The sequence below is a fragment of the Chlorocebus sabaeus genome, chromosome X (genome assembly GCF_047675955.1).
Source record: "Chlorocebus sabaeus isolate Y175 chromosome X, mChlSab1.0.hap1, whole genome shotgun sequence".
In the NCBI taxonomy this organism is placed as follows: domain Eukaryota; kingdom Metazoa; phylum Chordata; class Mammalia; order Primates; family Cercopithecidae; genus Chlorocebus; species Chlorocebus sabaeus.
In genome coordinates this window covers 19,199,299-19,213,437 of record NC_132933.1, presented here as the reverse complement: position 1 = coordinate 19,213,437, position 14,139 = coordinate 19,199,299, and the positions used below count along the sequence as shown (strand labels likewise).

At 41.8% G+C, this 14,139-nt stretch overlaps 1 protein-coding gene across 1 annotated transcript in view; it reads right to left on the bottom strand.

Moving 5' to 3' along the window:
• The window catches only part of PLAC1 (placenta enriched 1), a 43,605-nt gene extending 35,857 nt beyond the window's left edge, over nucleotides 1–7,748 (bottom strand). Inside the window, exons 1-2 of the mRNA XM_073013396.1 lie at nucleotides 7,654–7,748; nucleotides 2,051–2,122 (exon numbers count right to left, since the gene is read on the bottom strand). The gene's annotated coding sequence lies outside the window, so the exon portion shown is untranslated. The remainder of the gene's footprint in view (nucleotides 1–2,050; nucleotides 2,123–7,653) is intronic.
• Between the last annotated feature and the right edge of the window lie 6,391 nt (nucleotides 7,749–14,139).

The following is a 14,139-nucleotide window of genomic DNA, read 5'->3' as shown; positions in this document are numbered from 1 at the left end:
GCCTTAAACTCCTGGGGTCAAGTGATCCTCCTGCCTCAGCCTCCTGAGTAGCTTGGACTACAGGCATATACCACCACGTCTGGCTTATTTTTCACATTTTTTTCTTTGTTGAAATGGGGTTTTCCTTTGTTGCCTAGGCTGGTCTGGAACTTCTGGCCTCAAGCAATCCTCTCACCTCAGCCTCCCGAGTAGCTGGGACTACATGTGCATGTCACCAGACCTGGATAATTTTTAAATTTTTTGTATAGATGAGGTTTTTCCATGTTGCCCAGGATGGTCTTGAACACCTAGGCTTAAGTGAGCCACCTACCTTGGCCTCCCAAAGTAGTAGGATTACAAGCATGAGCCACTATACCCCACCCCTCAGAGTATTTAAATCTGAAATGACTTCTGGGCTTTATTTAGTTTTTCTAAAAACTGACCACTGCCATAACCATCCATATGGCATCTGAAGAGTTGACACTGAGTTCAAGAGTTTAAGACTGCAGTGAGCTATGATCAGCCCACTTCACTCTAGCCTAGGCAACAGAGTGAGACCCTATCTCATTTTTTTTTTTTAAGGATGAAGATTTGACACTAGTTGGAGAAATGGTTCTACATCTCATTACTAGGATTTTATGAATGTCAGCCCTCTAGCATAAGTAGTAGTTAGTTCTTTCAAATTAAAAAAATTTGGATTTTAAAGTAAGATAAGCTCATTACAAAAATAAGAAAATGAAAATGACTCATAATCCCACAACATAGGGATAATTATAGTTCTGTGGTTTGTTGCTTAGGGACACGGTCACCCAGGCTGGAGCACGGTGGTGCGATCACAGCTCACTGCAACCTCAAACTTCTGGGTCCAAGGGATCCTCACATCTCAGCCTGCTGAGTAGCTAGGACCACAGGCATGTGCCACCATGGCTGGCTAATCATTGTTAATATTTCTATTATTTCTTTCTAGTCTTTTTTTTTTTCCTGCACACACACACACACACACACACACACACACACACACACACACGGCTGGCTAATCATTGTTAATATTTCTATTATTTCTTTCTAGTCTTTTTTTTTTTCCTGCACACACACACACATACACACACACACACACACACTTGGGATTTCACTGTATGTTTGTGTATCCTCCTTTCCTCTGCTTAATTTAGACCATGAGCATTTACTCAAGTCATTAAATATTCTTCTAAACATGATTTTAAATAATTACCTTGCATTTCATAGTATAAATGTTACTGCATAGGATTTCATAGTATGGACAACTTAAGTTGTTTCCACTTTTTCTCTATTTTAAATACTGCCACAATGAATTTCCATGTATTTGTATTTTTTGTGCATTTCTATTTCCTTTTACCATAAATCCTTAGAAAGAGAATTACTGGGTAAAAGGATAAGAACATGGTTAAGGCTTTCGAGCATTTTGCCAAGTTGCCCTGTGGGAGAGTTGTACCAGTTTGCATTCCTATTAGCGTTTGAGAATGCCTGACTCATTGCATTAACACAAAATATTTTACCATCATAGATACATGACACTCTTTTGGATCATTTCAATTCAAATGGCATTTAGTGAGCACCTACTATGTGTAGTGTACTGTGCTAGGCATTAGACTCTCTCCTGTTATACAGCATAAGTGCTAGATGCATAACACATGTACAAAGATGGTTAAAAATGCAAATGAAATATAACAATACATAAATCTCTATGGCCAGGGCTGACATCATTCAGCCTTTAAATGGTTACTCATTGAGTAAAGACACTGTGCTAGCTAATTTAAAAATTAATTTAGATCTTGTAAGCACTTAAAAAACCAGAATGCATTAATATGAATCTTGCAAACAATAGAGGTTCCATTGTGATCACTTACACTCTATTTCCTGGTATAAATTAGAGTAGGAACGGAGAGGAATATTACAAATCCACATCTTTTAAAAAATCAACAATCACAACTCATTTGGGTAAAAGGACAATTTCTGCTTTTGTCAGTTCCCTTTAGAAAGTTAACCTGTTGGTTATCAGAGAAGGGGGACACTGAACACACAGAAAACTAACCTCCTTCTGGCAGCTGGGGATAATTTGTCAGTTTCCTTTGAAATGTGGCTTTGTGCTCACTGGTGAAGGCAGCTGGAACAGAAAAAACATGACAGACAAAAGCTGAAATCCACATGAAGAAAGGTCTTTTTCCCAAAAACTACTGCCTGAGTTAGCAACGGTCAGAACAGAAAGTACATGCATATCTTCCCAGCAACAAGCATGTCTAGTACTAGAGAAGGCCCGCTATGTGACAGGAGGCATTTAGAATGGCTGTAGCCTTGAATAGGGCTGCTGGACAGCATTTGAACAAATCTTCCCACCCCCATGAAAAATCACACCCTCAAATTAAATCCGCCTAAAACTGTGACTAAAGAAATGAAAGTATTATGTTTTTCAATCAGTCCAAAGCATTTACTATTCTGAAAAGGAAGATCTACTTACTATATAGTGGATGATGGTGCAAGAAGTAGAGGTTTCAGTATATGATTTCCAGTTAAAAAGTAACCAATAGAATAACTAAAAATAATGCTATCAAACTAGAAACAACTGAAAGGGTCTGCAACTGGTGAATGGATAAGCTGTGGTACACCCATGAGTGGAGTACTATTCAGCAATACAAAAGAATGAACAACAGACACATGAATCTCAAAATAGTTATACTGAGTGAAAGAAGTCAGCCTCAAAGGGTTATATGGTATATAATTAAATTTCTGGGCATTCTGGAAAAGACAAAATTGTAGCAACAAAACAGATCCGTGTAGGGGGTAAAGGAAGGAGTTGATTACAAAGGGCAGCATGAGGGGATTTGGGGGGTATGGAACTGTTCTATATCATGATTGTCGTGGCAGTTACATGACTTTATGTATTTGCCTAAACTCATAGAGCTGTACACCAAAAAAGTAAATTTCAAAATAGCATGCTATTTTAAAAAGTGAATTTTTAAAAATCTCATAAAATAATGCTATCAACCATGGGGAGGCAGAAGAAAGAGAGGCAGTTGGGAGTACAGTTAAGTGAGCTAAATCTTCCACTTTTATAACAGGGAGTCAATAGATAATGTCCAAAATGCATAAATTAGGAATAGAAACAGAGTAATATTTAGAGATTCAGAAGTAACTATCAGATGAATTGCCAACAGAATCTGTTAAAAAATGGTTGCCTCTGAGGAGTGGGACTGGGGATGGCGAGGAGTGGGGCAGAGAACTGTTGTTTTTAATTGTCAGCTCTCTGTATTTTATATATGTGTGTGTATATATTTTCTTTCTTTCTTTTTCCTTCCTTCCTTCCTTCCTTCCTTCCTTCCTTCCTTCCTTCCTTCCCTCCCTCCCTCCCTCCCTCCTTTCCTTCTCTTTCTTTCTTTCTTTCTTTCTTTCTTTCTTTCTTTCTTTCTTTCTTTCTTTCTTTCTTTCTTTCTTTCTTTCTTTCTTTCTTTCTTTCTTTCTTTCTTTCGAGATGGAGTCTCACTCTGTCACCCAGGCTGGAGTGCAGTGGCGTGATCTCTACTCACTGCAAACTCCACCTCCCGGGTTCAGGCCATTCTCCTGCCTCAGCCTCCTGAGTAGCTGGGACTATAGGCACCCGCCACCACGCCTGGCTAATTTTTTTGTATTTTTAGTAGAGATGGGGTTTCACTGCGTTAGCCAGGATGGTCTCGATCCCCTGACCTCATGATCCGCCTGCCTCGGCCTCCCAGAGTGCTGGGATTACAGGTGTGAGCCACTGCGCCCAGCTGCCTATTTCATATTTTTAAACCATGCTCATGTATTACTTGATTTAAAAATAAGTGTAGTGGAAAATGCATTGGACTGGGAATCCAGAAATGTGATCTCTAACCCTAATTCTGCACTAGTTGAGCAAATCCCTTCCCCTTTCTGGACCTTGGTTTCCACATCTGTATGATAAAGGGGTTGGACTATATGATGTTTAAGATTCCTTTCATACCTAAAGAAAATTATAAAATTAGATTACTTGCATATCCACAACAATTCTTTGTTGAATGCCAAGCTATGAAACATGCATTTTTATTTTTAAAGCTGTAAGAGACTAACTCATCAAATTCAACTGTCTCCTTTTAACTGCTGAAGAAACCAAGATACAGATTCATTAAAAGATTCCCTTGGAATGACAGTTAATTGGCAACAGAGCTAGGACTAGAGCCCAGGGCTCCTCGTGGCTCTTTCTGTTGCACCACACAGCTTCTCCTAGGCCTAATGGAATCAGTCCTGGGCACCAGGGCTGACAAAAATTCTCTTGGATGACACCAGGGGTGTAATTCACATGCTGGAATGGTTTCATTGGCCTGGGAGATGAGTCAGAATTTTGGAAGTGGTCCCTGACACAAGCATGTATGATGCAATACCATAGGCATTCCAAAGTTGATCAAGGCTATGTTAAAATTCCAATTTTAGGATTCCGTTCCCTAATAATTGTCCAATAAGCTGCCCTTGGCAGCTACTGCTAGCCTACTGACTTCCCCTTTTGTGTGACAGGAATCCCACTACTCAGAAATATCACCATTCTCATTCTGATGTAAAACAATGGGCTCATCCATTTTTTCTCATCAGCCTTTCATCTCTAGAGCCTCTCAGCTTGTGGCATGATTCACTGAAATACATCAAATATGACAGAAGATGTGAGCATTTGGAAACTTACATCAGCCATCATCAAATTAAAAAGGTATCTTGATATGATTTAGCAATCATCCTTGGAAGAGAGTTGAAACAGACCCCTGACTTTGACCACACCATCTTCCTAGGGGAGACCTTCCATGTTGACCAGCAAGCAAGCTAAGAGTATGTGTTTTGCCAACCATTTCCTCCCTTTTTGCTGGGGCCTGCAGGCTCACTTGCCCCTCATCGCACAAGGTCTGGGGTTTACAGAATAAGGACACCATTATGCAGGGCTATCATTCTTCCTTAGTGGAAACAACACTGCCCTTTGTAAGCTCTCAGCTAACTTCAAAGGGTGTGGCTATCTTTTTGTGCTCCAAGGGAAGCCTCCTCGGGAAACATTGCTCACAGTGCCTTTCCAGTTCTAGAATCTTCTTGAGCTGATAGTGAGTTAGAGCAGGCATTTTTAGGCAGCACTCCCACCCCTGCACCCCTCATTGGTGCTTTGTCTACTTTAGAGGCCAGATTGTATTTTTTAAAACCTACTTGGAAAGCACTTGTTTGCCAACTTTTGTGCTCCCCTCCTATCAGTGCTCCCCCTCCAGCCTGGCCTTCTGCCCAGTTCTGAATCTTGCCTTACCTACTGCCTGGTGTTTACTTCACAACAGCTGGCCCAGGGATCTCAAGTACTTAGCCTCAGCTGCCAGCTTAGGGAAGGAGAGGCCCCTGTAGTTGAGCCTGTGACAAAGACAGCATTTGTTTCCACACCGGTATTTTCAATGTCAACAGCAGTGACAGGCTCCAAAGGGGATCATACCCAGTCACTGCCCATTTGATGAGAACTCCACAAGCTCAGGGATGTCCATTCATCCAGCTTCAGCTCTCCCTGCAATGCTATGAGATGACTAGAGACCACTAATAGGACTCGCATTGTTATTTGCCCATGGGGAAAGGAGACAAATGGCTGGAGACTAGGGGACTCGTCCAAAGGAATTAATGATCATTTTGTTCACAACAAGAATCAGGATAGCTGGGTCTGACAAATGTTGGTTTCTGTGATTTATCCATTTGTGTAGCTGAAAAGTGCTATCAGCTGGCTTGCTCACCCTTGAGTGGCCTGAAGTGATGGATGATGGAGAGGAGGTTGCTGTGAAGGTAGAGGTGGTTCAGTACCCTGCAGGAGCAATGCAAAGAGAGACTGTGCCCACGACTATCTCCCCCAGGGGGATGGGTGGCATTCCTGCCTTCCTTCCACCAACAAATGTTGACTGTGCCAGGCACTGGGATGACAGAGATGACTCAGATGTGCCCTTGTCCTCAATGTGCTCATGGTTGGATGAGGAGATCACCAGTCTCACTAGTGACTGAAGGCCATGACAAAGACTCCAGCCTCAAACTTGAGGAAGGAAGTTCATGTTTCTTCCTGGGTTGGCCAATAGAAAGCAGTATTTGTGGCCCGGCGTGGTGGCTCACACTTGTAATCCCAGCACTTTGGGAGGCCAAGGTGGGTGGATCACGAGGTCGAGATCAAGACCATCCTGGCCAACGTGGTGAAACCCTGTCTCTATTAGAGATACAAAAAAAAAAAATAGCGGGTCGTGGTTGCACACACCTGTAGGCCCAGCTACTCAGGAGGCTGAGGCAGGAGAATCACTTGAACCTGGGAGCAGAGGCTGCAGTAAGCCAAGATTGTGCCACTGCACTCCAGTCTGGGCGACAGAGTAAGACTCTGTCTCAAAAAAAAAAAAGTGGTATTTGTGTAGTTTTTCTAACCGCAGTGATGTGCGTGCGCTGAATTACTCACTTGGATTCTCCTCCTTGAGAGTAGGGTTCATTTTGTTACTAATCTGGCTAGATTGCTTATCATAATGCTTAAAAATATAGCTTTAAACATACAAGTGGCCAATAAACATGTGAAAAAATACTCAACATCACTAATCAGAGAAACACAAATTAAAACCACAATGAGATACCATCTTACACCAGTCAGAATGGCTATAATTAAAAAGAAAAATAGATGTTGGTAAGGATGTGGAGAAAAGGGAATGCTTATGTACTGTTGGTTAGAATGTAAGTTAGCACAACTTATGGAAAACAGTAGGGATATTTTTGAAAGAACAAAAAGTAGAAATATCATTTGAACCATTCTCAAAGAACTAAAAATAGAAATATCATTTGATCCAGGAGTCCCACTACTGGGTATCTACCCACAGGGAAAGAAATCATTTTATCACAAAGATACCTGCACTAATGTTTATCACTGCACTATTCACAATAGCAAAGATAATGGAACCAACCTAAGTGTCCATCAGTGGTAGATTGGATAAAGAAAATGTAGTATCTATACATCATGGAATACTACTCAGCCATAAAAAAGAATGAAATCATGTCTTTTGCAGAAAATTGCCTATTGGTTACAATGTTCACTATTCGAGTGATGAGTACAGCAAAATCCCAAACTCCACCATGGTACGATATATGAATGTAGGAAGTCTGCACTTGTACCCTCTACATCTATACAAAATATTTTAAAATATAGCTTCAAGATGTAATTAAAGTCACATATCAGCTGATTTTGAGTTAATAAAAAAGACAGATGATCACTTTTGGCCAGAACCACCATCTTCTAGTATTTTGCCAAAATAACAAACACAAAGGGAAAGAGAAGAGGCACCCAGTATGTGTTCTCTAGGCCTTTTAGAGAACATGGGCTTGTTCCTTTGACCATATACCTGTGAATCTACAAGAAAGGTGATATTTTAGACATCAAGGGAATGGGCACTGTTCAGAAAGGAATACCTCACAAATGTTTTCATGGCAAAACTGGAAGAGCCTACATTGTTACCCAACGTGCTGTTGGCATTGTTTTAAAAACACAAGGGCAAGATTCTTACCAAGAGAATTAATGTGCATATTGTGCATATTAAGCACTTTATTAAGAGCCAAAAAATAGCATCCTGAATTGCATGAAGGAAAGTGTTCAGAAAAAAAGGAAGCCAAAGAGAAAGGTACCTGGGTTCAACGAAGCACCAGCTTGCTCCACTCAGAGAAGCACACTGTGTGAGAACCAATGGGAAGGAGCCGGAGCTGCTGGAACCTACTCCGCATGAATTCATGGCATAATAGGTATATATGTAAAAAAAAAAAAAAAAAATTCCTCTGGACTGTAAAAAAACGAAACAAAACAAAACAAAAAACATTGTCTTGGGTGGGGCTGATGTAATCAAGTGAAAGCTATTAGCCCTCCCTGAAGAGAGACAGCATTTCCTGCTGAACATGAAGAAGCAAACAAGGCTGTGGAGAGAGGGCCAGCCTCCGGGAAGTGAGAGCCTCGGCACTAGAGCAGCAGGGAACTCAATTCTGTCAACAACCTGAACAAGCTTGGATGCGGACCCCAAGCTCCAGATCTCCAGAGGAGAATGCATCCTAGACAACACCTGGACTGCAGGCTCATGACACACTGAGCAGAGGACCCAGCTAAGCTGTGCCCAGACTGAACCATAAAAATGGAGACAACAAATGTGTATTCCTTCAAGCTGCAAAAGAAAAATACAAAAATATGTATCTCCATATGATTATGTTTTGGCTGTTGAGTTTTTCTTTACAACAATAAAAGTAGTGCTATTTTCTTGTTCCTTAGTAAGTTAAACACAGAATTACCGTATGACCCAGCAAGTCTATTCCTAGATACATATCCAATAGAATTGGAAATAGGTGTTCAGACAAAAACTTGTACACCAAATGTTTAGCAGCACTATTGATAATAGCCAAGAACTTGAAACAATCCAAATGTTCATCAGCTGATGAATGGACAAGCAAAATGTGGTCTATCAGTACAATTGAATATTATTCAGTCATAAAAAGGAATGAAGTGCTGATACATGCTACAATTTGGATGAACCTTGAGAACATTATGCTAAGTGAAAGCAGCCAGACACAAAAAGACTGCTATATGATCCCAGTTACATGAAATATCCAGAATGTTCACATCCACAGATACAGAAAATAGATCAGTGGTTACGTAGGGCAAGGGGGAGGGAAGAACAGGGAGTGAGTACTTAAAGGGGCATAGAATTTCCTTTTTGGGATGATGAAAATGTTCTGGAAATAGATAGTGGTGGTGGTTGGACAACACTGTAAATGTGCTTTATTCCATCAAATTGTATCACTCTTCTTCTTCTTCTTCTTCTTTTTTTTTTTTTTTTTTTTTTTTTGAGACAGAGTCTCACTCTGTCGCCCAGGCTGGAGTGCAATGGCGCAGTATCAGCTCACTGCAACCTCTGCCTCCTGGGTTCAAGTGATCCTCATGCCTCAGCCTCCTGAGTAGCTGGGATTACAGGTGTGTGCCACCACACCTGGATAATTTTTATATTTTTAGTAGAGATGGGGTTTCACCATGTTGGCCAGGCTGGTCTTGAACTCCTGACCTCGTGATCCACCTGCCTTGGCCTCCCAAAGTGCTGGGATTACAGGCATGAGCCACCACACCTGGCTGGAAGGGATCTTATTTTTAGGCAAGATATTAGTGTTGATGCTTTCACTATACCTGGTCCCCCTCAACCCACCAATGGTATCTGTTCACCTTTGGCTCCTGGTACCTCCTAAAATCTCTTCTCTGCCATGGTTTTCCCAGGGTTCCAGTATCATCACAAAGCTTCTAGGAAATTAGATGAGAACAGTTTTCCTTGGTCCCTAATTTAGACTAGTAACATTAAATCCTCTCAAGAATCCTTGTCAACATGGAGGGTCACTCTGGCTGCCCTTGCCTGTGCTACCCTGTGCTCAGTCCAGATACTTGCTGCTTGCTTCTTACCCATATGATTAAGACAAGGGCATTTTGCATTGGATGGCATAACAATCCATGCAGATCCCACAGCTCCAAAGTTGGTCGAGGGTGACAGGCTGGGGTGCCAGCAAGTAAGAGAGTGACAAGCTGGAGTTTCTGAACTGATATGACAACAACAACCAGTAATCCTGCCTCATGTAAACAACTTTATTTGAAATAGTCCACGTTAAGATGTCTCACCCGTCTTAAGCACTCAATAAATATTAATTATTTTACTTTTGTTGAGACAGGGTCTCACTCTGTTGCCCAGGCTAGAGTGCAGTGGTATGATCAAGGCTCATGCAAACCTCCACCTCCAAGGCTCAAGTGATCCTCCTACCCCAGCCTTCTGAGTAGCTTATACGATTGTAGGTGTGCATCCTCCTACCTTAGCCTTCTGAGTAGCTTATAGGATTTAGGTGTGCACAACCATGCCTGGCTAATTTTTGTGTTTTTTTGTAGAGATGGGGTTTTGCCATGTTGCCCAGGGTGGTCTCGAATTCCTGGGCTCAAGTGATCTGCCCACCTTGACCTCCCAAAGTGCTGGGATTACAGGCATAGCCACCACGCTTGGCCTATACTTTTATGATAAAGGTATTTTATACATCCTTAAAATTATGTTATTAAATATATCTAGGCATATGGGAAAATTATTAAGTGAAAGTACGTTACAAATAATGTGTACAGTATCTCATTTTTATAAAAATATAATTTACATATGCGAGATATTATATAGCAATTTACAACTCAGGATCTGAAGGTAGACCTATTTTTAAATCTGTGCACTATCACTTATTAGCTGTGTGACCTAGAGTAATTTCTAAACCTGAGTGCCTTAGTTTCTTTATCTGTAAATGGATACTATACACACACACACACACACACACACACGCATATATATTTGCAATGATATGCTTACATATATAGAAACACAAGAGGTGTAACTGAATTATAATTTCACAAAAGAATGAATAAGAGTTCAATGCGGTAGTTGAATGCACAGTGGACATCGCAAAAATGAAAACTTTCCAGTGTGCCAGAAATAACAAGTTAAAAACTACCATGATAAAAAAAAAAAAACGAGACACAAGGCAGGTGCAATGAGTTGGTTGTCTGCTCTGCCCAACTCTAGGTCACACTTGGACCCCTGGGCTTAGAAGCAGCTCCATGGGTGCTATGGTTTCTCACGCCTGTCAGCCTCTGGCCCTTGGCCTTCTTGCACTCAAGGACTCAAAATCAAACTCTACTCCATCGTCTCATCGTACTTGTTCTCTCTTCAGGCGAGATGTAATTGCTCCAATAGCAAACTGGTTTGCAGAAATGCTACACTGCCTCCCTGGTAGACAACTTTAAATATCTTCCTCCTTGCAAAGCCATTTTTGCTTCTTGAACCACATCTGATTTCATTAGAAAGTATTTGCTCTAAATTTGCAGGGAGAAGAAACTTAAGTAGTTCTCACCAGGACGTTTTGCACAGTCATTAAGACTATGGTTCAAACCCCAGTTTTCCACCTATTAGCCACTTTGCCTTAATCAAGTCCTTAAACCTCTCTTTCCATCACTTTCCTTCTCTATAAAATGGAGGGCAACAATAGTACCTCACTTTTAAGGACACTGTGAAGATTAAATGAGATTATGTATGTAAAGGGTTGAGCACAGTGCCGGACACATAGGAAGCTCTCAATATATAGGAGATGCTATCATCAAAACAGGAAGAGTTTGTCCTAAATGAATATCAAAGGTTTCATCTCTTATAAGCTAAAAACGACTTGCAGCAATTAAACAGGATTTCTCCACCCCTAGTTTCTATCCAACAAAGTTTCAAAAATGTCAGGGTCTTAGTTTTAGCCTGGGGCTCCCAAACACAATTGTGCAGACGTTTGTATATAAGGAAATATATCGATATAGAAACATACATAAGGAAATACACAGTCTCCATACAATCCCCTCTACACCCTGGAGCCACAGGGCACTTCATCCAGCAAGGCAATTCAATCACAACAAAGTCATTTTTATATTCCTTTAAAGTTCGTAAAAGCAAAATCCTCCTTTTCCAGCCAGATGAATGTATTGGTACCTTTGCTTTGCCCTGCCCCTTAGCTGGAGTAGCTGAATCTGTGCTGAATCCAGTCTCTAAGAGCAACCTGGGTCAAGTGCATGGACCCCCGGGGGATCCTATTATCCCATTTGTACTTGAGGGTATATGGGGATTGGGCCAGGCATGGGTTTCTCAGGCACACATAGCAGGTAGAAATGATGCTTCAGAGCCTCACAGGGGTCTCCACATGAAACCACCTCACTCATATTTCTGAAAGAAATGTTCAAATCTGAGATGGGTTGGGTGGCTAACACCGGTAACCCCAGCAACTCAGGAGGCTGAGTTGGGAGGATCGCTTGAGCCTGGGAGTTCCAGATCAGCCTGAACAACACAGTGAGGCCCCATCTCCAAAATAAAAGGAAAAAGCTCAAATCTGAGAAACAAATGCTCAGGACGATCCAGGGAACTGAATCCTGAGACCCCTTTGCAGATCTCACTTTTGTACCTTTCATGCTAAAATGTCATCAGAATTGTGTCCATGTGGGACCGGGTTCATGACTGACCTGTGAAGGCTGAGAGAGCATTTTTCCACCTGAGAAGCCTCACAAGACCTGTTACATCAAGTAGAACTCTGGGCAGAGGCGGAGGAAGGGGACTGTGGAGGTGCTTTGTCATCCCACGCCCCAAAACCTCCCTAGGATGCAGGACGCCCCAAAACCTCCCCAGGATGCAGGGCACTAACTTGCACATAAATTGGGGCAGTTTCTATGTCAAAAGACCTTTTGTGACTCCTTTGGTGAAGAACCATTGTGCAACATGAAAAGTCACCTCTCAGGCTCTCTCCTTTGCAAGCTGTCTTGCCTGGTTTTCTTTAAGCAGGGCACGTGCTCCTGGATGAAAGAGGCATTTCTCATGCTGTAGAAATATAAAGACCAAAAATGGACTTGCTCCTTACAGAGAGAAAAGTCTTTGTGTTACTCCAAGCAAAGGCTCTAGAGACCAGCGAGCGCTTTCATCCTTCGCCTTTCTCTGTTTCCATGGCTTCATCCTCGCCCAGACTCTGATCATTGATGGCTAGATTCTTACTCCTGGCTCCCAGCTGGACTCTCCGACTCGACTCCCTTTTCTTGCCACTCTGTTGCCACACCTCACTGCCCCTCACCACCTACCAAATCAAGTCCAGTCCCCTTCCCTTGTTTGAGCAATTGATGCCTTCCATAACCTCTTTAATCAAAATTCCCACTATTTCCCATAGCAACCCCCCTGGCTGACCACTGTGTGAGCCCCTCCATTTCCCCAGCCTGCTCATCCCAGCCTCTATGCTCCTGCTTATCTGCCTGCCACACTGCTTCCCTCCGCCTCCCTAGCAGCCCAGGGCCCACCTCCTCCAGGTAGCCTTCCCTGGATCCTGCAACCAACCTACATCTTCCCTTCGCTACAGTCTCACAGCTCTCAGCTGTACCAGACCACCCAGTGTCTAGTTATACTTTCTAATGATTTTACTTTCATGTACTCTTTTAAAATGTTTTTTTGCATATATATTTGAGGTGTATAACATGATGTGTGTGTGTATATATGTATACACAAAATATAATCAAGCAAATTAGTATATCTATCACTTCACATAGGTACCTTTTCTGTGTGGTAAGAGCACCTAAACTCCACTCTCTTAGGAAATTACATACATTGTCATTAACTATAGTCCTCAGGCTGTACATCATCAGCTCTTTTTAAAAATTCTATGTTCTACATATAAGTGAGATCATTCAGCATTTTCTTTCTGTGCCTGGTTTATTTCACTTAGCCTAATGTCTTCCAGGTTCAGCCATGTTGTCACAAATGGCAGGATCACTCTCTCTTTTAGGCTGAATAATATTCCGTATATATTATACACACACACAAAATATACATACATACCACAATTTCATTTTTTATATAGAGATAGAGTCTCACTGTGTTGCTCAGGCTGGAGTGCAGTGGTGCGATCATAGCTCATTGTAGCCTCAAACTCTTGGGCTCAAGCTATCCTCCCACCTCCACCTCCTGAGTAGCTGGCACTATAGATGTGCACTATCATGCCCAGTTAATTTTTTTCTAATTTTTTTTACTTTTGTAAAGATACAGTGTCACTATATTAAACAGGCTGGTCTCGAACTCCTGGCTTCAAGCTATCCTCCTGCCTCGGCCTCCCAAAGCATTGGGATTACTGGCCTGAACCACTGTGCCCGGCCACCACAATTTCTTTATCCATGCATCTATCCATGGACACAAATTGTTTCTGAATCTTGGCTATTGTGAATAATGCTGCAGTGAACATGGGAGGACAGATATCTCTACAAGGTGCTGATTTCATTTCCTTTGGGTATCTATCCAGAAGGGGAATTGATAGGCTATATGGTAGTTCCATTTTTATTTTTTTCAGGAACCTCTATCCTGTTTTCCATAATGGCTTTACTCATTTACATTCCCATCAGCAGTGTACAGGTGGGTCCCTTTTTCTCCACATCTTTGCCAACACTTGTTATCTTTTGACTTGTTGACAGTAGCCAGCCTAACAGATGTAGGGGATATCTCACTGTGATTTTGATTTGCATCTCCCTAATGATTAGTGATATTGTGTGCCTTTTCATATACT